The following is a 26,704-nucleotide window of genomic DNA, read 5'->3' on the forward strand; positions in this document are numbered from 1 at the left end:
TACCATGTTGATGTTTTTGTGGGTTGTGCGTCTGTATTACATTTGAGATTAACAAAGGGGTCTGCACGTTATGAAAATCTAAATTGTCAATTCCGAAAGCATAAGTGTAATCCATCTCGAACAAGCTGTCTGTGCGCTTTAGTAGCTTGGTCTTGTAGGGGTTAAGGCAGAGGAGTCCACAAAGTTCCAATTTGCATGGAGCTCACAGCATATGTGTGTACATTTCTAATTTTGCATGCATCTAGTTTGTATGCCGAACAAATATTTACATGTTTCTACAAGATAATACATTGATTTATTTAGGGAGGACAAACCACAGTGTGATGCAGAGCGGCAGATGGCTGGCTGCTTTAACTCTTTGGATAGTTTTTATATTCTCACAAACTTAAATCTAGTAAAACCATTGTTAAAATTAACTGTGTAAATACATCCACTGAAAATGTTGAAGAATACGGTCTGTTTGCACCATGGCCAGAGCCACCAGCATTATAGTTGTTTCTTAATATAGATATTATGGAGCAACGTTCATAAGATACAACTTACAACTGAGCTTCTCTCCATTCAGACCGGGCCATTCAGAGCCCCATTCTCAATACCGGTGGGGGTCCCAGCAGCTGACCCCAATAGCAATAGGGAAGTCATTACCTATCTATTAGGGATAGCTTCCAAACTTGGAACAACCCCTTTAATAGTTTTTTAAGGAGCAACTATAATGGTGGTTGTTTTGGCCATGGCATCAGATTGTTCTCAGGATTCGGTTGGGTCCCAATGGTTAGACCTCCAGCGATATGCAATTGTTTCCTTTTTCCTTCAGATAAGGGATAACTTCCAATCTTGGAACAACCCCTTTAACAGTTCTTTTAAGGAGCAACTATAATGGTGGTGGTTCTGGCCATGGCGTCAGATTGTTCTCAGGATTCGGTCGGGTCTAAGTGGTTAGACCTCCAGCAATCAGTAATTGTTTCCTTTTTCATACAGTTAGGGAATAACTTACAAATTTGGAACAACCTCATAAATTATCATGTGAAAAGGGTTTAAAAAAAATTGGCTGAGGGCAAAATTCACATTTGGGTATTTTGGTCAGTATTTTGTATTCATATTTGTAAGGCAAGACCAGAAGAAAAACACAAGGACAAAAAACTATAGTGAAAAGATCATCTTTAAAGAGGTTGCCCACTACTTTAACATTGATGGCCTGTCCTTAGGGTAGGTCATCAGTGTCTGATAGGCTGGCGTTTGACACCCCGCTCCTGGTGATCAGAAATACTCAATTACAGTGCTGCCTCATCTTCTGATAGCGGCTGCGGCTGAGAACTGCATATCCTCCTCCGGTTGATTTGAATGGGAGCTCTATGTGCAGTATGCAGCCATGGCCGCTATAAGCTCACGGGGAAGCTTCGGAACTGAGCCTTTCTGGCCGCTTGTTGCCACCGTCGACACAGAGAAAAGTCCTAAGGACAGGCCATCAATGTTAAAATAGTGGATAACCTCTTTAATGTTCTGGACCAACTCTTGGATTTGGCTTACAAATTCTGCCTAGAGAAAATGTGGCTAAAACTGATAAAAATGAACAGTACTCAGCTATTCAATCTCTGGTTGTTCCTTGACATACTCTTGGGGGTCCAGCCAGTCAAATTTACTCACTGCAGTGATAACATCATGTAGATACAGTGGGGAAAAGCAGTATCTGAGACATTGCCAATTTTGCAAGTTTTCCCACCTACAAAGAATGGAGAGGTCTGAAATTTTTATCATAGATACATTTCAACTGTGACAGACAGAATCCCCCAAAAAATCCAGAAAATCACATTGTATGATTTTTAAATAATTAACTTGCACTTTATTACATGAAATAAGTATTTGATACAGTAGAAGAACAAACTTAATATTTGGTACAGAAACCTTTGTTTGCAATTACAGAGCTCAGACATTTCCTGTAGTTCTTGCCCAAGTTTGAACACACTGCATCAAGGATTTTGGCCCACTCCTCCATACAGATCTTCTCCAGATCTTTCAGGTTTCAGGGCTGTCACTAGGCAACATTGAGTTCCAGCTTCCTCCAAAGATTTTCTATTGAGTTCAGGTCTGGAGACTGACTAGGTCACTCCAGGACCTTGAAATGCTTCTCATGGAGCCACTCCTTAGTTGCTCTGACTGTGTGTTTTAGGTCATTGTCATGCTGGAAGACCCAGACACAACTCGTCTTCAATGCTTTTACTGAGGGAAGGTAGTTGTTGGCCAAAATCTCTCGATAAATTACCCCTTCATTTTCCCTTCAATACGGTTCAGTCATCCTGTCCCTTTTGCAAAAAAAATCCCTAAAGTATGCTGTTTCCATCCCCATGCTTCACGGTTGAGAAGGTGTTCATGGGGTTTTACTCATCCTTCCTCCTACCAAAAAGTCCTATTTTGGTCTCCTCTGACCACATGACCGTCTCCCATGCCTCCTCTGGATCATCCAGATGGTCATTGGTGACCTTCATATGGGCCAGGACATGTGCTGGCCTGAGCAGAGGGACCATGCATACCTTGCATGATTTTAATCCATGACGGCATAGTGTGTTACTAAAGGTAATCTTTAAGACTGTGGTCCCAGCTCTCTTCGGGTCATTGACCAAGTCCTCCCATGTAGTTTTATGCTGATTTCTGACCTTTCTCAGAATCATCCTTATCCCATGAGGTGAGATCTTGCTTGGAGCCCCAGATGGAGTAAGAGTGACAGTCTCCTTGTGTTTATTCCATAATTGCACCAACAGTTGTTGCCTTCTCACCAAGCTGCTTGCCTATTGTCCTGACGCCCATCCCAGCCTTGTGCAGGTCTACAATTTTGTCCCTGGTGTCCTTAGACAGCTCTTTGATCTTGGCCATGGTGGAGAGTTTGGAGTGTGATTGATTGTATGTGGACAGGTGTTTTTTTTTATACAGGTAACGAGTTCAAACAAGTCCAATTAATACAGGAAATGAGTGCAGAGTAGGAGGGCTTCTTAAAGAAAAAATAACAGGTCTGTGAGAGCCAGAATTCTTGCTGGTTGGTAGGTGATCAAATACTTATTTCATGCAATAAAATGCAAATTAATTATTTAAAAGTCATACAATGTGATTTTCTGGATTTTTAGTTGACGTGTACCTACAATGAAAATTACAGACCTCTCCTTTCAAAATCGTTAATGTATGAAATATTTCCCCACTGTACGTTATCACTCCAGCCACTGGACGATCAAGTGGCGGACATGCTAACATCATTGTTAAGGTGTGTGATTGGCTGCAGTGGTCAAATGTATGCATTTCTCCTAATTGCTACAGAGAAGCAAAGACCAGTGGAGGGAGTACTGGAACTGTGACGCAGGTGACAATTACCGTGTTCTCCCCAAAATAAGACACTATCTTATATTATTTTTTGCCCCGAAAAATGTGCTAGGGCTTATTTTCGCTGTAGGACTCATTTAGGGGAAACACGGGTTGGGGGTAAAGCCTGCTTTACACGATGCAATTTCGCATACGATATTGTATGCGATTTGCAACGCCCCCATCGTATGTGTGGCACGTTCAATTTGTTGAATGTGCCGCACAAACGATTAACCCCCGTCACACATACTTACCTTCCATACGACCTCGATGTGGGCGGCAAACGTCCACTTCCTGGAGTGGGAGGGACGTTCGGCATCACATCAACGTCACGCGGCAGCCGGCCAATAGAAGCGGAGGGGCGGAGTTGAACGGGACGTAAACATCCCGCCCACCTCCTTCCTTCCGCATTGTGGGCTGGGAGCCGCAGGACGCTGGTAAGATCTGTTCATCGTTCCCGGGGTGTCACACACTGCAATGTGTGCTGCCCCGGGTACGATGAACAATCTGACATGCAATTCTAGAGAAAGGTATGATGTGTATGCGATGAACGTTTTACCATTCAATCGCAATCGCACGTACCTGTCACACACTGCAATGTAACTTAGAATGCTGGATGTGCGTCACTTACGACGTGACCCAGCCGACACATTGTAAGATATATTGCAGCGTGTAAAGCGGGCTTTAGTCAAGAAAGACAGACACCCCCCAGGAGAATCATACTTACTTACCAAACATCTCTATTACTCCCAGTGGTCCTCCCCTGCTTCGAGCCAGCAATCACACATATATCAGATTGCAGGAATATCATACATACACACAAACATCTGGTGATACTGTACATCTTCTTGCCAGCAAAGCTGTGGAACGCATGGAGGACCTGTGGTGGAGAGGCATCGATGTGTTGCACTGCAGGTCATCGATTCGTTCCAACTCAGGTCCTTACGTTCCACTGCATCTCAGATCCCCGGAGCAGTACCGTATCACCAGATATGTGTGTGTGTGTGTGTGTTCCGGCGCAAGTCCTCCATGCGTTCCATTGCAGGTCCACGTGTTCGATTGCATGCCGTTCGGGGTCTGGTTAGTATAATTGTCTTCTCTATTTTGGGGGTGTCTGCTTTCTTTAATGACATTTTCTGCAGTATTCTTTAACTGATTTAGCTGCATGGACACTTCATTATTGAACCGCAACTAGGGCTTTTTTTCAGGGTAGGGCTTATATTTAAGTCTTTCTCCGAAAAGGCCGAAAATTCCTGCTGGGGATTATTTTCAGGGTAACACAGTAGTATTTTATAAAATTATTTATTTTATTTTTTTTTTTTAAATTACTTTGATTTTGGCATCTCTGATGCCTTTCCATTGTGAGTACTAAGGGACTGAGATTCATTGGGTTTTTGACCCACACTGGTATCTTTGTCCATCCACTATACAAGGAAATGTCACATCCCCCCCTTCAAGTGATGAAAATAACTATGAAGGAGCTGCAGTTCCTAAAGAAGGTTGACTATGATGGCATTTTTATAGGTGATGCCACCAATGCCAATTCAGTAGGGTTTGACCACATGACCATTAAAACGTAGCAGCAGCAGGAAAAGGACCCTGGTTTTTTTCCGTAATCCACATGATTGATTATTGACTATTTTTGGCTGATCATGTTGCCACAGGAGCAAGTAGTGCAAAGCCAACAACAAACAAAATGCCACAGCCTTTTCCTAGCACCACTGAAATTTCATTTCGTGATTGGCACTGGCTGTAATGGGTAACATGTAGCCAAAATCCTTTACGTTCACATTTTGTCCACTGGTGCAAAAAATCATTCCAAGAATAAGTCCCTGTGACTTGGAATTATAAACTTAACCACTTGATTTCCTGTGGAATTTATAGTATTACTACCAGGGTTCACCGAATCTGCAAAAAATGCAAAACTTTTATGGCAAACTGGTCTGTCAGGAAACCAAAGTCATGAAAAATGCTGGACAAATATTTTGCTTGAACTCTTCTCAATTCTATGCAAAAATATTGTAATATTATATTATATTTTCTCAGTGGAATCTAGTTTTGCTGCATACTATATATGTCCTCCTACAAATATATGTTCCTCAAATAATGGTGGTGTTTAAGTTTGTAGGTGCTATGGATTTTAAAACAGGTAGATTTAACTAATTGTGGTGACACCTTTGTGGTCATTTTTCACGTCATGAAGCTGGTAGGTGACCTAGTTTGCATTCATGCCATTGTGTTACCATCAGCTGTTGGATGATTTGGCTGAAACAGTTCCCTTCTTGCGTGCGGATCCACCTGGCTTCACCTGGAGATATTGTTGGGGAGTTGTAGTCTGTGTAGAGAAAACTGCTAGAAAGTAATTAAATATTTGGTTTATATATGAAGTTAAACTAGATTTTCTACCATGAAGAGGTTCATGCACACAGAATTTGAGGGCAGGTTATGAATTGTTGAATCCTCAACATTCTCACGTCTGGAAGCATGGTAACTATCCCCTATCCAACTGGATAGAATCACTTGGACTCCGACCGCTGGACCCCCGGGGTTCTGAAGAGACCAGTGTGATTGGAGTGGTGGTCTTTTATGCACATTGCCACTCCATTCATTCTTAGGGTATGCTCACACGAGTGTATGACTCGGACCAGTGCAATGCGATAAAATCTCACATTGCACTCGGACCAATGTTATTCGATGAGGCAGAGCAGATGGTCAGCTTTTATTCTCATCCAGATTCTGGATGAGCGAAAAGTTGTAACATGCTGCGATTGTCAGCAAGATCCGTGTCACTCGCACCTATACAAGTCTATGGGTGCAAGTGAAACATCGGACTGCACTTGGATGACACTGGAGTGCAGTGTGATAATCGTATTAGCTAACAATGGAGGAGATGGGGAGATTAACCCCTCTCTCTCTTCCGCATCTCCCGCCCTCTCCTCTACAACTATGATCCGAACGCAGGATCGGATCCCAGTATAATGACACTTGGCTGACACTGGCAGATCAGCGGAAGCCAAGGGTCATTAGCATATCGCATCCGACACATTCGCATCAGATGCCCTACCATCATATGAATCCAGCCTTAAGGCCTCTTTACACGCTGTGACATCGCTAAAGCGATGTTGTTGGGGTCACGGAATTCGTGATGCACATCCGGCCGTGTTAGCGATGTTGTTGCGTGTGACACCTACGTGCGATCGAAAATTGTTGCAAACACGTGCAAAATCGCTAATCGTTGACATGCTCCCATATTCCCAATTATCGTTGCTGCTGCAGGTTCGATGTTGTTCGTTATTCCTGCGGCAGCACACATCGCTATGTGTGACATCGCAGGAACAAGGAACATCTCCTTACCTGCGGCCGCCGGCAATGAGGAAGGAAGGAGGTGGGCGGGATGTTCATCCCGCTCATCTCCGCCCCTCCGCTTCGATTGGGTGGCCGCTTAGTGACGTTGCTGTGATGCCGAACGAACTGCCCCCTTAGAAAGGAGGCGGTTCGTCGGTCACAGCGACGTCGCTAGGCAGGCAAGTAGTGTGATGGGTCCGCGCGATTTTGTGCGCCACAGGCAGCGATTTGCTAGTGACGCACAAACGATGGGGGCGGGTACGCACACTAGCGATCTCGCTAGCGAGATTGCAGCGTGTAAAGCGGCCTTTAATGTGACCTCCGGAGCTAGAGGCTCGCCTTTGGCACTTCCGTAAGATTGAGAGGAGCAGCAGTGCACTTGATCTCCCACCACTACGTTCACAACCACTGGGGCTTCCAGGATTGGTGGAAGCCCCAGCAGCAGTTAGACCCAAAGTAATCGGGAAATTATTCCCTGCCTAGAGGATAAGAGATGACATCCAAACTTTAGAACACCCTTTTAAAAAGTTTCCTGATTTCATCTGGCCAATTTCGCAGCATGATTTAGGATTTACGAATCCTGGGTTGATGGAGTTTGCTCCTGCCTCTGGAGGACTTGGAAATACCTTGATTTATATAGGTAGTCAAGTGCGGTGCTATTGCGAGATTCCTCACAGATTTCATCTGATCATTGGACTTTATGTGATCATCTTATTTCCAGATGAATCTTCTAGCACAAAGGGACTGGCCATAGTAGTCAACCACTATATCAGAGAACATGTCCTAAAATGACCAGATTCTTTATCTGCCTAAGCAAAGGAAAGAAATCCATAACTATAGATTTAAAGATCTATTGATTATTTTTAGTCTATTCTTGCATCTACCCCTTCCACACTTTGAAAACTGTAGAAGAAGCATGTAATTCTATAATTTATATGCATAATTGCTGATGTTTTGCATCGGACACGGTAGGATTAATAAACAGGTATGTTCACAATACAAATGAAAAACTGCATGTAACCATAATGCATGAAAAAAATGCATTTAGATGAACTTTAAGTATTTAGGCAATCGGTACCCAGGAGGTATCAGACAAAAATGATAAATCACAAAAAATGACAGATCTGGCCTCTGATAATTTAGAGAACACGTCTGACCAGTTTTCATTTGATAGGTTGCTACTACTCATTGAAATAAGTACTTGTTACACAAACCTTAAAGGGAATCTGTCACCAATTTTTGCTATCCCATCTGAGAGCATCATGATATAAGAGCAGAAACCCTGGTTCCAGTGATGTGTCACTTACTGGGCTGCTTGCTGTAGCTTTGATAAAAATACGCTTATCTTCTTCAGATCTAGCAGTTCAGCCCCATATAACTCCACCCATCCCACTGATTGGCAGCTTTCTGTGTACACTGTACATAGGCAGAGAGCTTAAGGGTAGAGTTATACAGAACTCATGAATATGGAGGATTACATGGCAGAAGGTTTACTAGTTCTCTAGTGATAATCACCTGCTAATAAAACATGGATTTTATCAAAATTGCAGCAAGCAGAACAGTAAGTGACACATTGCTGGAAGCAGGGTCTGTTTCTCTACATTATGATGCTCCCTTTAAAGAGCCATTATCTGGTGTAAATGTCGCTGTTCCTCTCCATTGCTCAGATGTGGCTCCTTCTTCCTCGTATATATAGTCTTATTAGCTAAGGGGGTGTGACCCTCATGTAAATGACAATGCTAAAGAGTTGAAAACCACTCCCCCTTGCCTAACAGGGCTAGATTTTTTTTATACAGGGAAAAGATCCACAGAAAAAAGATTTAGGAGAACAAATAAAAAATTATATATTTATGTCAAGTAATAGGTTCTCTTTAAAGCGGTTACTTAGCCTTTAAGAAAGTAAAAACAGTTGTAAATTTTGTAAAACAGCTTTTACTAAGGCTGCTTTCACACCTCCGGTTTCTGCAATGCGGCACAATACGGCACTTTGCAGGAAAATCGCAACCAGTTTTTTTTGCTGCCGGTTGCGTTTTTTCTGCATAGACTTTAATTAGTGCCGCATTGTGCCGCATGGGCTCGCGTTCAGTCCGGTTTTTGCCGCATGCGGCAGATTTAGCCGATGCGGCGGCTGGATGGAACGTTGCCTGGCACGTTTTTTCGTGCGGCAAAAAAAAACGCATCGCGCCGCATTCGGCCGATGCGGCGCATTTTTCAATGCATGCCTATGGTGGCCGGATGCAGCAAAAACCACATCCGGCCGCCGCATGCGGTTTTTGCCACTGCGCATGCTCAGTAGCATGCCGCAAGCGGAAAAAAACGGACGGGCCGCATGGGAAAAACTTATGCAAAGGATGCAGTGTTTTCACCGCATCCGTTGCATAGCTTGCACAGCCGGATTGAGACGCACAGCTCAAGCCGGATGTGTGAAAGCAGCCTTAATCCCACCCTTTTGCTCCCCCAAAAATCTCCTTATCTCTTTTTGTCCTGCGGATAAATCACTGAGGCTTTGACAGGGGTCCTGATCTTTGACTATAGCATTATAGCTCTGGTGGTGATGCTAATATTAAGGCATGTGACTACTACAAACCCTGATTGACTGCAGAGATTTTGTTTCGGTTGCTAATCAACAAAGACTAGGATAATCATGGGCTGACATATTAGTGCAACAGGGGCCCAAGAGGTAAGGAGGCACCAAAACAGGTGGAATTGTGCTTTTTTATGAGCTCATGGGCTGCAAAGGGCCCATATATTGTTCTGGCACAGTGGCCCTTTTCTGTGTCCATCAATGCTGGATCTGTGGGTGAAAGTGGTGAGAATAATTGAATTTATTTTTCTATTTCACAATATTGTTAGCCTAGTTATCTGTTAGTGATATTGGACAAGTTGCTTCCTCCTGTCACTGTAATCTGCGGGACATGTCACAAGTTCAGTGATTGCTCTATCTCTCTAAAGAATTCGTTTTTCATCGTTACAACTCCGTGTGTAAGGAACAAGATGAAGCTCTATTCAATTTTCCTCCGGGAGCCTTTGTTGAAAATTTTGGTAAAAATAATTGAAACTGATAGACCATATTACAATATAATGGCTATTTCGGGTGCCATTGGGAACATATGACTTATAAAGCACGAGTGAGGTTTAGTTCACACCAGCGTATGACAAACGTCCAGAAAAGAAATCACGTTTTTGTCTTCATGTGTATTTATCAGCAATTATTAAAATTTATAAGACCAAAAACATTTTTCCAATGTTAAAAATTGGGTGGTATTATATTTATTATTTATTATAGCGCCATGGCGCTTTACATGTGAAAGGGGCATACATTGACATGTACAATAATAATGAACATTTCAAGGCACAGACAGATACAGGAGGAGAGAGGACCCTGCCCGTGAGGGCTCACAGCCTATAGGGAAGGGTGAGGATACAGTAGGTGAGGGTAGAGATGGTTGTGCGACACTATGGTGGACTGAGGGTTACTACAGGTTGTAGGCTTATCGGAAGAAGTAGGTTTTCAGGTGCCTTTTGAAGCTTTCCACCATAGGCGAGAGTCTGATGTGTTGGGGTAGAGAGTTCCAGAATATGGGGGAGACGTGGGAGAAATCTTGTATGCGATTGTTGGAAAAGAAGTTAAGAGGGGAGTAGAGAAGGAGATCTTGTGAAGATCGGACGTTGAGTGTAGGTAAGTACCAGGAGACTAGACCACAGATGTATGGAAGAGACCGGTTGCGGGTGGCTTTGTAGGTCATGGTTAGTGTTTTGAAATGCAGTCTTTGGGCAACTGGAAGCCAGTGAAGGGATTGGCAGAGAGGAGAGGCCGGGGAATAGAGGAGGGAGAGGTGGATTAGTTGGGCGGCAGAATTTAGGATAGATTGGAGGGGAGTAAGAGTTTTTGAAGGAAGGCCTAAGAGCAGATGGTTACAGTAGTCTAGGCGGGAGATAATGAGGACATGCATTAGTGTTTTGGTACATTCTTGGTCAAGAAATGTATGGTATTCGGTTGATCTGATTTTTGTTGCACATCTATAGGTTTAAATATCAATACCATCTGAAATATGGAAGAAAATAGCGCTCAGTGCAATTTTTTTCACGCAGTCATTCAGTCCTGTGAAAGACAATCATCTGAACAGCCCAAATAAATAACATTGCCCGAGTGCTGATAGTATTTTTTCACAGAGAGCACTTGGATCAAAAATATGGTTGTGTGATCGCAGACTGATATTTTATTTCGATGCAATCTGATGCCTATTGGAGTCTATGGGACTGTAATCTACAGGTAACAGAGTGTTTTGCTGCCCAAGGATCCTGGCCAGGATACTATCAACTCTAGACAAATTAAAAAAAATACAGTATGACACCAGTAAAAATAAATGTGGTTTATTCACTCCTTGGATGCGTGCTATGCAGTACGTGGTAGTCAATTATCTATAGTTATTTTGCAGATTTTACCTATTCCAACTGATGGAGGGTAGAAAAATACCGGTACATGCGTATTTTCCAGGGGGTTGTATAGTAGTATGTGAACATGGTCTAATGTGCCTCATCGGCTGCAATGTTATGGTCCATTCACTATGTAAAACTTCTGTATACTAAAATAAACAAAAATCACACTTCAGTGCAAATAACAAAGAAAACAAAAAAACCAAGATGGATATAGATGATTTTCATTACAAAAGTTCATGGGATGAAGTTCACTGAGGAAGTGGTTGAGGGTTTTTTTTCCTGAATTATCGCTGTGCTCAGTAGAGACAAATTAACGTGTCTTACCCCCGTCTGGAGAAGGAGAAATGTAAAATACTTTATTCTGTGCCTCAGTGCTTCAATTGTGCGTGACACCAGATTAAGGGTGGCTTTGCACGTTGCAACATCGCAGCTGCGATGTCGGTGGGGTCAAATCGAAAGTGACACACATCCGGCGTCACTTTCGACATCGTTGTGTGTAAATCCTAGATGATATGATTAACGAGCGCAAAAGCGTCGTTATCGTATCATCGTTGCAGGCTCCGATTTTTTCATAATTACGCTGCCGCGACAGGTACGATGCTGTTCCTTGTTCCTGCGGCAGCACACATCGCTGTGTATGAAGCCACAGGAGCGAGGAACATCTCCTTACCTGCCGCCGGCGGCTATACGGAAGAAAGGAGGTGGGCGGGATGTTTACATCCTGCTCATCTCCGCCCCTCTGCCGTTATTGGCCGCCTGCAGTGTGACGTCGCTGTGACGCCGCACGACCTGCCCCCTTAGGAAGGAGGCGGGTCGCCGGCCATAGCGACGGTCGCAGGGCAGGTGAGTGCATGTGAAGCTGGCGTAGCGATAATTTTCGCTACGCCAGCTATCACAAGATATCGTACCTGCGACGGGGGCGGGTACTATCGCGCTCGGCATCGCAGCATCGGCTTGCGATGTCGCAACGTGCAAAGCCCTCCTAAGGGTTCGTTCAGAAGTCAATGGGTGCGAGAAGAAAAGGACTTTAGCTTCAGGTTGCAAGGCTGAAATAGAACTTTTCTTGAACCTCTGAGATGGTCAGATCAAAATAGAAAGAAAAGCACTATGCAAGAACCGGTCTTGCTCTCATGATTCCCAAGAGAAACAGAACACTTGGAATGTGACAGATGATTGATTTCTCTGAAGCACTGGGGTGCTGCGCCTGTGAACCCATGAACAGGGTGTTTGTCAGGTAATCTTTGACTGTTGAAGGCCCCTTGAGGAGTTGAAACACATTGCACAATACAATAAAGGAATCAATCATCTTCTAGATTCCAAGTATTTGTGATCTGGTTTCGTTTATACTCTTGGGATTGTGGAACAGTGTTGATTCTTGCATAGGTGTTTTCACTTTATCCAAAAAACTGGGGCTACACAGTGTCTATGAGTATGACACCTGATACACCACCAAAGTAGATTAGGCAGCACAATACAATGAGTTAATGGGATTACATTGTGACCCCAAGGGGACTGCAATAAGCATGTTGCAAAAACATCCAGCGCAGTTGGTCTTCTGATAACTTGCTTGTCACAGTTACAGTGCCCTCATGTTCTCAATTCAATCAAACAAACTGTGGCCTGGCGACAAGTTTTGTGGCCATGTGTCACCACAGCCTTAAGGGTTGTCATGATTTTTCCTCAGGAGCACAGCGCTCCCCAGGCTGCAAACCTTTTATTAGTGTGGATATGGGAACTCTTGATTGACTGACAGCTCAGGCTAGCATTCACCACTTCTGACCTGATCTGTGTGCTTCCGATGCTGCTGTAGGAGGAAGCTGGAGCTGGCCAGAATTAAGAGCTCACATAGCACTACAGCAATCTCGGCCAGCTTCAGTGCAGAGCTTACAAGCTCAGCAGGAAAAGGTTTGTAAGCACTGCTCATGTGTAGCACCCAGGGGGCAGGGGTATCAGGCACACAGTATCCCGTAGCTGAATTACTCGTCACCTGGCTGGTGTGATGATCCGGGATGTCGCGGTCGCGTGCCCGGCTTCGTGCCCTGAGGTGTACACCAATAAGGAGGGTGGTAGATGATAGGGGTAGTAGTAGGATGAATGTCGTGACACCACCTGTGGTATGCGGCCAGGGATTTAGCCACCACTGCTGTCACTGTTCTCCGGGGCGGATGGTAGTAGCAGCCAGGGATGGTATCGTTCCCCACAGGTGGAGCAGGCCCTGGGGAGAATGATGAGAAGAGTAGTGATGGTGTTTGGCGCCGAGGCGCAGGATGGCGGCGCAGGTAAATAAAAGTCCAAACCAGTTGCTGCAATTCCAGGTGGTTTGTTCAGTCTTTAGTGCCGCTCGCCTGGGTAATACCGGTCACCTGCTCAGATGGGCTCCATCGAACCCGAATCCTTTCAGAGATCAGTCCGGTGAGGTGTGAGGTGAGTCCCTTCCTCCTTGCACCTTGTGTTTTGGATCCCCGTGGCTTAAAGCTACTTGGGGACCCCAGACCACCTCGAGTTGTACTCTTGTCCCTATTTGCAGGTACCGCGGGTTCGCAATGGGGCCTGGTGCTGTCCAAGGCCCCGGATCCTATCTTCGTACTGTGTTTTCAGGCTCTTTGTGGTCAGGGAAGCTTGAAACCTACCTGTCCCGGCAGATTTTGTAAAACCAACTTGAAGTGTGATCTTCCCTAGGGTCCTGCACCCTGCGTGGTGCCGGTTCCGAGGGAGCAGTTTCACTCTCCCTTTGGCAACTGTGTGACCTCCTCCATCCCACCGTAGCACCAGTGAGATACATCAGCTCTTTTCCTCTCCTGTTGGAGAACTCTCTAACTGTTGTGTTGGCTTTTAACTCCCCCTAAGTGGCTGCCCCTCCCTGAGTCCCTGTCACTAGTGGGTAGTGCCCCCATGTTTGAAGGCAGCCTTAAGATCCGACCATAGCCCGGTCCCCATTTGGGAGCCAACTTGGTGTGTATTTGAGTGTGTAAATGGTGAAACCGATACCGACCCCCCTCAGGATCTGAGTGTAGCATTACCCCTCAAATTAGGTGCAATACTCTTGGGCGATTGAAGCCTCAGGGGTGCCACACATGTCAGACCAAATCGATGGCCAGTACTTTTATCAATGAAATAAACAAGTAAAAATTAAGAATAAAAAAAGAATGAAGGCAGATAGAAATGCCAAGTTAATTGCAAACTTGCTTAATTTGTCACTTGTCCTTCGGTCTCTGCCTATCTTTTAACATGAGAATAACCCTGTAAAATCTTACATATTAAGATGGGTTGATAACACATATCATCAATGGTAATGCAAATTAAGGCAAGTATAAGGGTACTCTGAATAATGACCAGCACTTCATGGTACAATAGCTACAACAGCATGCCAAGAGCAAACACACAGGTTTGTTCTATTCCTGATTTTCAAATACATTCTTCAAATCAGCCCCAGAGTAGTAGGAGCTCCATGTGAATCTATGTATTACATGTTTTTCTGATATGTCTCTGCCGTGCAGTTCGATAGTTTAATCTTCCTGCTTCTATTTTAAACCGATGTAAAACATGTGGTCACTGACATGTGCTGCGTAATATAAGTAATCCTGACATTTTGAGGGGAAGTACAGACCTTGCTTCATACATTCAGATTCATACACACACACACACATATATATATATATATATATATATATATATATATATATATATATATATATAAAATATATATACAGTACAGACCAAAAGTTTGGACACATTCTCTCATCTCTAGAACAGGAGGAGACTTTGTGCAGCAGGCCTTCATGGTAAAATAGCTGCTAGGAAACCACTGCTAAGGCCAGGCAACAAGCAGAAGAGAATTGTTTGGGCTAACACAAGGAATGGACATTAGACCAGTGGAAATCTGTGCTTTGGTCTGATGAGTCCAAATTTGAGATCTTTGGATCCAACCACAGTGTCTTTGTAGAAAAGGTGAACGGATGGACTCTACTTGGCTGGTTCCCACCGTGAAGCATGGAGGAGGAGGTGTGATGGTGTGGGGGTGCTTTGCTGGTGACACTGTTGGGGACTTATTCAAAATTGAAGGCATACAGAACCAGCATGCCTACCACAGAATCTTGCAGTGGCGTGCTATTTCAAGCGGTTTGCGTTTAGTTGGACCATCATTTATTTTTCAACAGGACAATGACCCCAAACACACCTCCAGGCTATGTAAGGGCTATTTGACTAAGAAGTAGAGTGATGGGGTGCGACACCAGATGACCTGGCCTTCACAGTCACCAGACCTGAACCCAATCGAGATGGTTTGGGGTGAGCTGGACTACAGAGTGAAGGCAAAAGGGCCAACAAGTGCTAAGCATTTCTGGGAACTCCTTCAAGACTGTTGGAAAACCATTTCTGGTGACTACCTCTTGAAGCTCATCAAGTGAATGCCAAGAGTGTGCAAAGTAGTAATGAAAGCAAAAGGTGACTACTTTGAAGAACCTAGAATATAAGACATATTTTCAGTTGTTTCACACTTTTTTTTAAGTATTTCATTCCACATGTTTTAATTCATAGTTTTGATGTCTTCAATGTGAATCTACAATTTTCAGAGTCCTGAAAATAAAGAAAACTCTTTGAATGAGAAGGTGTGTCCACACTTCTGGTCTGTACTATATATATATACATATATATATATATATATATATATATATATATATATATATATATATATATATATATATATATCTATATAAATCTATATATATAGATAGATAGACAGATATATATATATATATATATATATATATATATATATATACACACACACACACAATGATTTTGTTGCACCACAAAGGTCTCATGCACACAATAGAACCCCATTGGGGCATTGCAAATGCTAGAGAAACCTGTCTACGAAACAGGATCCTTAATAGATTTGTGAAATATTTCCTTCTAGAAACCCCCCCTGCAGTTTTTAGTTATTGTTTTTGCTCGAGAGGAGCGTTGGCATCCTAGCCTTGAAGGGGATCCGTCAGCAGTATTTCACCGCTCAAACTATTTATATGCACATGTAGCGCTTTCAAAGACAAATCCAACATTACCTTTACATGGCCAGTCTGTTCCTTCGCTAATGAGGAATCAGTGTTATACAAATGAGGATAAAGAGCTATTTGTAGTTTTGAAACCTCTGTCACTCTAGCTCTATTTCCCACCCAGCGCCACCTCCTTGTGCCTGACTGCCATCTGCTTTGCTTGAGATCACACAGCATAGAGGCTGTCAGTCAACCAAGAGGAGGTGGCGCTGGGTGGGAAATAGAGCTGGAATGTCACAGACTTAAGATCTACTAGGAGGGTATAATCCTACTGATTCCATCAAGAGATTTGCTTCTGAAATCATGGACGGACATTAATTTTTTTGAGCAGCACTTCAGAAAAACAGAAATAATAGAATAGATAGATTCCATAGAGTGGTTATAATGTTTGGATGATTAACTTATTGTGGGGTATACTAAGAAGTTGTACACATACATTGTCACTGCAGCTCTGGAGGTGACTGGAAGATAAGATGAAGTAAAAGCAGAATACTGATTGCAGCTCTGGAGGTAACTTGCTTATAGATAAGAACCTCCCAAATTACCAATACAATTCCATCATTACTAGTCACTGACACAATGCCATTCCCTTCCACAGAGCCCAAACAGACAGGGATAATTAACCCAACATATTCATCTGTGGCGCCCCAGGACCTGGTCGCCACAACAGCATTGCCCTCCCAAAAGGGTTAATGCTGAGCCTGGAGGTAATTGGGAGATCTATTGGCCAGTAAGTTAACACTCAACACAGTTCTCCCTCCGGCCAGCAGGGGGAGCTCTGAACCTGGAACTTCAGGGAGCATTCCTTAAGTCTGGCTGGAAGGAGGAAGTGTTAGTTAGTTTGGAGACAGGAGTGAAAGAGTGCAGACGCAGAGTAGTGCTGCCTTGTAAACTGGGGCCTAGAGCTGGGATAGCTTGGCCCAGTGAAGCAAGGGGAGCAGAGAGGCACAGCAGAGACTCGGACATCGGAGTCTGTAGTTGCCAGGGCATAAAATCCATCCCTGGTAGCTGAATCCGGAGGGCAGGAGAGCTGTAAGCCCCCTGCCCCAGAAGCAATCTGAAGGTACAACTGCATCCCAAGGGCCTGGTGTGGGCTCCAGCAGAGAAGCACCAGAGAGGGCCTGCGCAGTCTACCACACAGAAGAGGGGACGAACAACAAGTCCCAGCAGCAAGAGGGCAATTGCTAACCCAAAGTGCAGTGTCCTAAAACAGCAGAGAAAGATTAAGGAGTAGGCCTCATACTCAACTGGCCAAAGATCACCCCAGGCACTTCCAGGCCGGCCGGATCATCTATACCATCTGTGACGGTCTCCCTGGACTAAGTTTCTGCCGAGTAAAAGAGGAGAAGGTAAAGAGACTACTGTTTGTGCCTGTTTCTTTCATTGCTTGTCGGCCCTGCACCGTGTTAGTCACGCAGCACCATAGACTTCCACAAGCACCAACTGTGCCCCGGGCATTGCTCCACCTGTGGGGAGCAGTACTAACATTGCTGCCATAACATCATCCCGGTGGCCTCACACAGCAGCGGCGGCTTAATAGCCGCATACCACAGGTGGCGTCACGAACACAAACATTAAAGTCATCAGCCACATATTCAACTGACACCCACCAGGGCCACGGAGCCGGGCCCAGCCACCACTGACTACCACCGGACTAGTCCGGCCCGGCACCGGGTGTCCCATAGCCCTGGGGTGGGCGAGTCACATCCCTCTCTGCCCACTGTAGTTACTGAGACAAGTTGTTGGTGTTGTGGATGACCAGTCAGGAATTGGGGGAAAAGTTGGAGGCACTTAGAGTGTGTGGCCTTAAGGGTACTTTACACGCTGCGACATCGCTAGCGATTGCTAGCGATGTCGAGCGCGATAGCACCCGCCCCCATCGTATGTGCAACATTTGGTGATCGCTGCCGTAGCGAACATTATCGCTACGGCAGCGTCACACGCACATACCTTGTCAGCAACGTCGCTGTGACCGCTGAACAATCCCTCCCTCAAGGGGGAGGTGCGTTCGGCGTCACAGCGATGTCACTGCAACGTCACTAAGTGGCTGTCCAATAGAAGCGGAGGGGCGGAGATGAGCGGGACATAACATCCCGCCCACCTGCTTCCTTCCGCATTGCCGGTGGACGCAGGTAAGGAGATGTTCGTTGTTCCTGCGGTGTCACACATAGCGATGTGTGCTGCCGCAGGAACAACGAACAACATCGTACCTGCAGCAGCAACGATATTAAGGAAAGGAGCGACGTGTCAACGAGCAACGATTTTGCACGTTTTTGTGCTCGTTGATCGTAGCTCCTAGGTGTTACACGCTGCAATGTCGGTAACGGCACCGAATGTGCGTCACTAACGACGTGACCCCGACGATATATCGTTACCAATATCGCAGAGTGTAAAGCACCCTTTAGTGCGAGGCAGTGATGGAGAAATTGTGACTGTGGTGGCACTGCGGGACTGAGACAAAAGATGCAGAGAAAAGCTCATAAAGATGAGTGAATCCATGGAACTTCGGTTCAGTGAGTGCAGACGGACTTTTGATAACGTTCGGTTTGGGATCCAGACTTGACCTGCACCCCAATGGAAGGCACTAATCGGGCAGTTCAGGTCTCCACCCACAGCCAGCTATTAACAGATCCCTTCCAGGTTGCGGGTAGACGGGGTTTTCCATTTTGTTTTGTTTGATGCACAGTACGTCCGATCACGCTGTTGTTAACCCAAGTGGGAGACGATCAAATACTGAAAGCAGCTCGTACTGGGTGAGCACCAAGCGTACCCGAGCACAGCGATGGTCGCACAAGTGGTCAGCATACGTAAAGCACCTGAACTCCAAACATGAGCTTTGTTTTTTGGGGAAAAGTCTGTGTTTGGTACGAACAACGAACCTCAGGTTCGCTCATCTCTACTCATAATCCATTCCTTCTATTCTTGCCTCCAAAGTGTGTCAGTGCTTGGGAAAAAAATCATCCATGCTGCTTTTATGCTGCAGGACACATGGATGGCAGCAAAGAGAATCTTTATAATAAATTTATGGACGGTTGGCAACCCAACGACAAAGATCCAGAACCTGTTCCATTCTTTTTATAAATGTATTATTACATTTTCACATGTGTAACTGCAAGTTTTAAATGCAGTATAATTATGTTTTTTCTTGCTCCTTGACTGCTTTACTTGAGTGTAACCTGAGGTTACATGGAGACTGTACATCAGTACAGACTATGGAGCCATACGAGACTCAATGTTTCGCCGTATAAAGCTTCATCTGGTATTACATGCAGAGACTTATTCTCCAAATTACTCCATAGTACTGTTTCTGATGTATCATGCCACATTTCTTGCTTATTTCTTACCCTTCTAGTTAACACTTTTCTCCATCTTCTCCTTTGATACGCCACGAGGGCCACGGCAGTTGTGCTCCTATGTTCTCATAGCGGTTGTGACTGATCACAACCGCTTAAGTTTGTACATCTGTGAGCTCCTGATGAAGGAGACTGTGATCTCTAAGGCGAGCTTTGCACACTACGATATCTCAGGTGCGATGTCGGTGGGGTCAAATCAAAAGTGACGCACATCCGGCGTTGCAGGCGATATCGTAGTGTGCAAATCCTTTTTGATACGATTAACGAGCGCAAAAGCGTCGCTATCGTATCATCGGTGTAGGGTCCGACATTTCCATAATGCCGGTGCAGCGACAGGTACGATGTGGTTTCTCGTTCCTGCGGCCGCACACATCGCTGTGTGAGAAGCCGTAGGAGCGAGGAACATCTCCTACCGGCTGCAATGAGGAAGGAAGGAGGTGGGCGGGATGTTTACATGCCGCTCATCTCCGCCCCTCCGCTGCTATTGGCTGCCTGCCGTGTGACGTCGCTGTGACGCCGCACGACCCGCCCCCTTAGGAAGGAGGCTATTCGCCGGCCAGAGCGACGTCGCAGGGCAGGTGAGTGCATGTGAAGCTACCGTAGCGATAATGTTCGCTACGGCAGCTATTACCATTGATATCACAGCTGCGACGGGGGCGGGGACTATCGCGCTCGGCATCGCAGCATCGGCTTGCGATGTCGTAGTGTGCAAAGTACCCCTAAGTTTGTACATCTGTGATCTCTAAAACACATTGAATAATATTACTGGTCAAGTTTACAAGTCCTTTGGACTCTTCACGGCTGCGCGGGTTGTTAACCCTTTTCTCCATCTTCTCCTTTGACATTTCTTTCTGGCAGATTTGTGCAGAATTCAGCAGAAAAATAAACTTTAAATTGCTTTGTATGAAGTCAGACCTAAAGTATAGGTCTTGTGCGTTTATATGGGTTCACTATTACTGCTCCATACAAAACTGAGCCATACTACAACCATATGCACACAGCCTTAGAAGTCCGAGGAGCTAAGTTACATGAATAGCCATTTTATACTTAAGCAACTATATAAGGTTCAGTACATAGTATGTATTATCACAGTCCAGAAATAATTAGCTTTCTGTTTTTTCAGTGTCTGACCCTATAAAGTTTAGGAAATAACATGACAAAACTATATTCTGATGTCAGATGCTATTTAACGCCTATATTGTTCCGTCCATTTAATGCCTTGTTACTGAACCTATATCTTTATTTCTAATCTAGCTGTTAAACTTTTTCTATAACTTTTTTTTTTTTTAAGCCCGTCTCATCTTCAAAGTACCGAAAACCATAATTGAAATAATTTGTTCTTGTTAACAGCATGGAATTAATTAGGACAAAAGGCTGTAACATACCAAGGCCCCATAATAGACGATATTACATGGCTTTGTAGTGCCTGAATGTAACCGCTGCAGCACATGTAGTCTCTAATGAAGCATGATTAAAGACAAGGGCTTCTTTTAACAATCACCAAAGACATACTGTACAAGGATAAGTTGCTGGCGCGGTTTGCTTGGCATGTTTACTCTATCCTCGATCTTGGCCATTATGCACAATGGATAGAAAGGCTGCCAGATTTCACTGCTGTGTTACTTTTCACGCTACAGGATACAGGATTTGCTTTTCTTTTTTATTTTTTTTTTTTATTTTGTTAGCATTATTATTATTTTTGTAGCAAAAAGTGTAAGGTATATAAACAATGCCTACACTTTAACCTGGCATTCAGAAAGGCTTCATGCCAATCCTGCCCATACCCTAACTATAATAAGGACCCTGACAAAAAATTCTACCTAACCTACACGATGGGGTGAAATTTCCAAGACTGGCATTTCATATATCATAGGTTGGCTTAAAGGGAATCTGTCACCAGGTTTTTGCCACCTAAGTTAAGAGTAAAGGCTACTTTACACACTGCGATATCGGTCCCGATATCGCTAGTGTGGGTACCCGCCCCCATCTGTTGCGCGACACGGGCATATCGCTGCCCGTGCCGCACAACATCGCCCACAGCCGTCACACATACTTACCTGTCCGGCGACGTCGCTGTGACCGGCGAACCGCCTCCTTTCTAAGGGGGCGGTCCGTGCGGCGTCACAGCGACGTCACTGAAACGTCACTGAACCGCCGCCCAATAGCAGCGGAGGGGCGGAGATGAGCGGGACGTAACATCCCGCCCACCTCCTTCCTTCCGCATAGCAGCCGGGAGGCAGGTAGGGAGAGCTTCCTCGCTCCTGCGGCATCACACGCAGCGATGTATGCTGCCGCAGGAACGAGGAACAACTTCGTTACTGCTGTAGTAACGATAATTGAGAATGGACCCCCGTGTCGCCGATTAGCGATTTTGCACGTTTTTGCAACGATGCAAAATCGCTTATCGGTGTCACACGCAACGGCATCGCTAATGCGGCCGGATGTGCGTCACAAATTCCGTGACCCCAACGACTCCGCATTAGCGATGTCGCAGCGTGTAAAGCCCGCTTAACATAACTTAGGGGCAGAGATCCGGATTCCATTGATGTATCACTCACTGTGCTGCTTGCTGTAGTTTTGATAAAATCAGTGTTTTATCAGCAGAAGATTACCACTAGTAGGTAGTCCTCCATATTCATGAGCTCTGTATAACCCCTCCCCCACTATTGATTGTCAGATTTCTGCCTATGCACAGTGTTGTACACAGAAAACTGCCAATCGGTGATGTGGGTGTGGTCATACAGACCTCAGCATTCAGAGAACTGGTAGATATGCAGCACATAAAACAGTGATTTTATGAAACCTACAACAAGCAGTCCAGTAAGTGATACATCACTGGAATCAGGGTCTCATATTTTGCTGATCTCAAATTGATAGCAATAAAATGGTGACAGCTTCTGTTTAAGACCATGCCAACTTTATTATGTGGCACATCTTAAAGGGAACCTCTCACCAGTTTTTTGTCCTATAAGCTGCGACCACCACCACTGGGCTCTTATATACAGCATTCTAACATGCTGTATATAAGAGCCCAGGCCACTAGGTATAACATAAAAAACACTTCATAATACTCACCTAGAAGGTCGCTCCGGTGCACAACAGTCGGAAGAGTGGCACCGTTCTCAGGGACCGGCGCCTCCCCTTTCGGCCATCTTGGTCTTCCTTATTCTGAAGCCGCAATGCATGACGCGTCTACGTCTTACACACTCGCCATCATTGAGGTCCTGCGCAGGCGCACTTTAATCTGCCCTGCTCAGGGCAGATCAAAGTATTGTAGTGTGCATGTTCAGGACCTCAATGCACGTGTCATGCACCGCGGCTTCAGAATAAGGAAGACCAAGAAGGCCGAAAGGGGAGGCGCCGGTCCCGGAGAACAGCACCACCCATCCGACTGTTTTGTATCGGAGTGACCTTTTGGTGAGTATTATAAAGTGTTTTTTATGTTATACCCAGCGGCCTGGGCTCTTATATACAGCATGTTAGAATACTGTACAGTATATAAGAGCCCAGTGGTGGTGGCCGCAGCTTATAGGACAAAAAACTGGTGACAGCTTCCCTTTAATAAATTTTGTCACCTTTGTCTGTTTGTGAGCTGGAAATTGAAATCTACACTTCGTATGAGACATATATTTGTAGCATAATTTTTTGTCAAGTTCTTATCTAAATTATAATAAATGTTTTGGACTGTGAAGGTCCAGCCCCCATTGCTAAATCCCAACTACTTTGACAATGTTAAAGGGAACCTTTAACTCGATTCATGTTTCTCAACCACAGGCATGATGAATCAGCTTAGCTGCACGATAGCAGCCAGGTATATATTCCACTGAAACGCTCCGGCATAGTTTGAAGATTTGGCAAGGAACCATAGAAAAAAATAAGACCAGTCCGGTGTTACCCTCAGCCAGCTTCTCCCAGCGCCACTCCAGGTGATTGACAGCTCACTATGTACACATGGAAGAGACCTGTCATTCACAAGGAGCAGTATGTGGAAAAGCCGGACAGGGGTGGCACCGGACTAGTCTTATCTCCGGATATGGTTCCCAATCGGTTCTTAAAAGTATATTCTCTCTAAAACCCTGGAGCAATTGTGCAGCCAGGCTCTGATTCTTCCTACATGACTCACGTTACAGGTTACCTTTAAAGAGGTTGTCCACTACTTTTACAATGATGGCCTATCCTTTGGATAGGTCATCATTGTCTGATCGGCCAGAGTCCAACACCGCATCCCCGCCAATCAACTGTTTCCGGTGCCAGTGGTGGCAGCAGCCAGAAAGCTGCCAGCTTCCAGAAATGCAGTAAAGTCATTTATTGTGAAATGAAGGAATTTATGACTAGATTTTGTATCTAAAAAATCTCCATATGTCCAATAATTCTAAAATATTCTACATTTATTTTACATTTCATTTACTATGTGTTTTTTCCCAGACTAATGCAATACTGCGCCTTGTCCTGCACTTTGCTTTCTAGTGATTGATTACTTTCCATCAATATTCCCTTGACTGTGCAAAATAAACATAGTATATTGCAAATCCCTGATAAAACAAGACTGACTCAACACTATTGTAAAGTATATCGCACGCTAACATTTCTGTATCAGACATGAATATATCACACAGTATGAGATATATACTGTGGAGGTCAGAGAGTAGAGTGGAAGCAGGGGTGTAACTAAAATAGGTGCACCCTGGCCCTGGAGCCTAGGGTGCCTCAAAAGACCCTTTGGTTTTTAATAAAGACTTAAGCGGGCTTTACACGCTACGATATCGTTAATGAATTATCGTCGGGGTCACGGTGTTTGTGACGCACATCCGGCGTCATTAACGATATCGCAGTGTGTGACTCTTATGTGCGACCTAAAACGATCTCAAAAGCGGCCAAAATTGTTTGCCGCGGAGAGGTCGTCCTAAAACAAAAAATCATTCTCTTCTAATTAGCAATGTTGTTCGTCGGTCCTGCGGCAGCACACATCGCTGTGTGTGACACCGCAGGAGCGAGGAACATCTCCTTACCTGCCTCCACCGCCAATGTGGAAGGAAGGAGGTGGTTGGGATGTTTACGTCCCGCTCATCTCCGCCCCTCCGCTTCTATTGGACGGCTGCCGTGTGACGCCGCACGAACCGCCCCTTAGAAAGGAGGCGGATCGCCGGCCAGAGCGACATCGCAGGACAGGTAAGTCCCTGTGACGGGGGTAAGCGAGGTTGTGCGGCACGGGCAGCGATTTGTCCGTGTCGCACAACCGACGGGGGCGGGTACGATCGCTTGCGATCTTGCTAGCAAGATTGCAGCGTGTGAAGCCCGATTAATGCTAATAAAGGTTTGCAATAATTGGGGACCAAGTTGGATTTTTTGCATCGAGGCCCATGAGCGTCAAGTTACACTACTTGTTGAAAGCTTACATTTCTTCTATGAAATATACAGTTTTCTCCCTTTTTTGCGCTTTAGCTTTTCCCAATTTTCCAAGAGCCATAACTTTTTTATTTATCCCACCAAATAGCTGTATGAGGTCTTGTTCTTTACATGGCAAGTTGAAATTTGGAATGACACCTATGAGCAAAATATACTCCTTCTATGCCTTTTGAACTCCAAATTAATAAGATTTGTTTTAGGAGCGCTCGGGAAATCAATACAGCACACACGCTTTGTATGGTGTACTCAAATAATTCTCCTTTATTAGTATAATTACTTACAGCAAGATGGAATTGCAGCTGTATATTGCTCAGGCCAAAAGACTACTACTACTCCAGCAGGATACAGCTAAACCCCCACTAGGTGGAGGCAACACAGGTGCAGGTGGAGCCATTCACACGCACTTCCAAATATGGAGGAGGTGATGGCTGGATGGTAAAACTGCACACTGGTGGCTTGCATAGAGCACTGTTCACACCAGCAGACGCACAGTCACAAACCCGCAGCCTATTAGGTGACGCCCATACTATTAGATCAGGCGGGCTGCCAAGCCGTACCCCCACTGCGCGCTACGTAGGGACAGAAACTCTGATAGCAAGGCCTAACAAAAAGGGGCCTGGCTGTATCCTGTACAAAAAAGTTTTTGAGGTTTTTTGTTAGCGTTATGGCCATAAGACGTATATTAGTATAAGTGACAAGTTTATATATGGGCAAAGGATAAGTCACCTTTGAACTATGAAACAATAAGAGCAATATTGCCGTGAACGGAAATGTGAATCTTCCCCACTCATCAGTGTTAGCTGAGCCCTCTGACATCATTAGCTATAGGACAAGATGGACATTATAGGAACAAAATGGATTCTATTCTCCCACACACCATTATTAACCATTCAATGTGCTGCAAAACGAGAAGAAAAAATACAAGTGCTGTGATATTGCGTTAAAAAATGCAGTTACTCAATTGTCTTTTAGATGCTGTTTTTACAGCATTTAGTGTATGGTAAAAATTACCCGGTAATATGAATTTCCAAATCATTATGATTACGGAGCTACGTATAGTTTTTTTGTTGTTGTTTTTTTCATTTGCTTCATAAAAAAAGCACTTGTGTGACCATTGTACGAGGATGAGCTGATGGTTTTATCGATACCATTTAGGGGTAAATACGACATTTTGATAGTTTTTTTACTGCATTTTTTGCATTGTTGCATTGACAAAAATACTGCAGTTCTGGCATTTCATTATTTTGCCTTCTCTTTATAGCATTTACGGATCAGATTAATTAAATTTTATATTTTGATAGATCAGAGTTTTAAGGACACAGTGACATCACATGTGGATTTTTTTATTCAATTGTTTCTTTCTATTTAATAGGGGAACTGGTGGGATTATTTTAATTTTTTTTTATTCTATCATTTTAAAGCCTTTATTTTTTAAATTTAGCTTTTTTAGTCCCCTAAATAAAAATTCAACCTGTGATTGATCTAATCACTTATACTATATACTGTAAAGGTCCAGTCACACTAAGCAACTTACCAGCGATCCCAACAACGATAGGGATCGCTGGTAAGTTGCTAGGAGGTTGCTGGTGAGCTGTCACACTGCGACGCTCCAGCGATCCCACCAGCAACCTGACCTGGCAGGGATCGCTGGAGCGTGGCTACACGAGTTGCTGGTGAGCTCACCAGCAACCAGTGACCAGCCCCCAGTCTCCTAGTTACAGCACACATCAGGTTAATTAACCCGATGTGTGCTGCAGCTAA

The 26,704-nt window shown here is 44.6% G+C and overlaps 1 protein-coding gene across 4 annotated transcripts in view; it reads left to right on the top strand.

Moving 5' to 3' along the window:
* Nucleotides 1-26,704, top strand: part of NFATC2 (nuclear factor of activated T cells 2) — a 207,475-nt gene that overhangs the window by 31,289 nt on the left and 149,482 nt on the right. Inside the window, exon 1 of one of the 4 annotated variants that reach the window (XM_075350596.1) lies at nucleotides 17,514-17,533. The exons of the other annotated variants lie outside the window; for them this stretch is intronic. The gene's annotated coding sequence lies outside the window, so the exon portion shown is untranslated. Of the gene's footprint in view, nucleotides 1-17,513; nucleotides 17,534-26,704 lie in introns of those variants that run through there. 4 annotated transcript variants of the gene reach the window in all.

This window comes from Anomaloglossus baeobatrachus, chromosome 5, assembly GCF_048569485.1.
Source record: "Anomaloglossus baeobatrachus isolate aAnoBae1 chromosome 5, aAnoBae1.hap1, whole genome shotgun sequence".
Lineage (NCBI taxonomy): Eukaryota > Metazoa > Chordata > Amphibia > Anura > Aromobatidae > Anomaloglossus > Anomaloglossus baeobatrachus.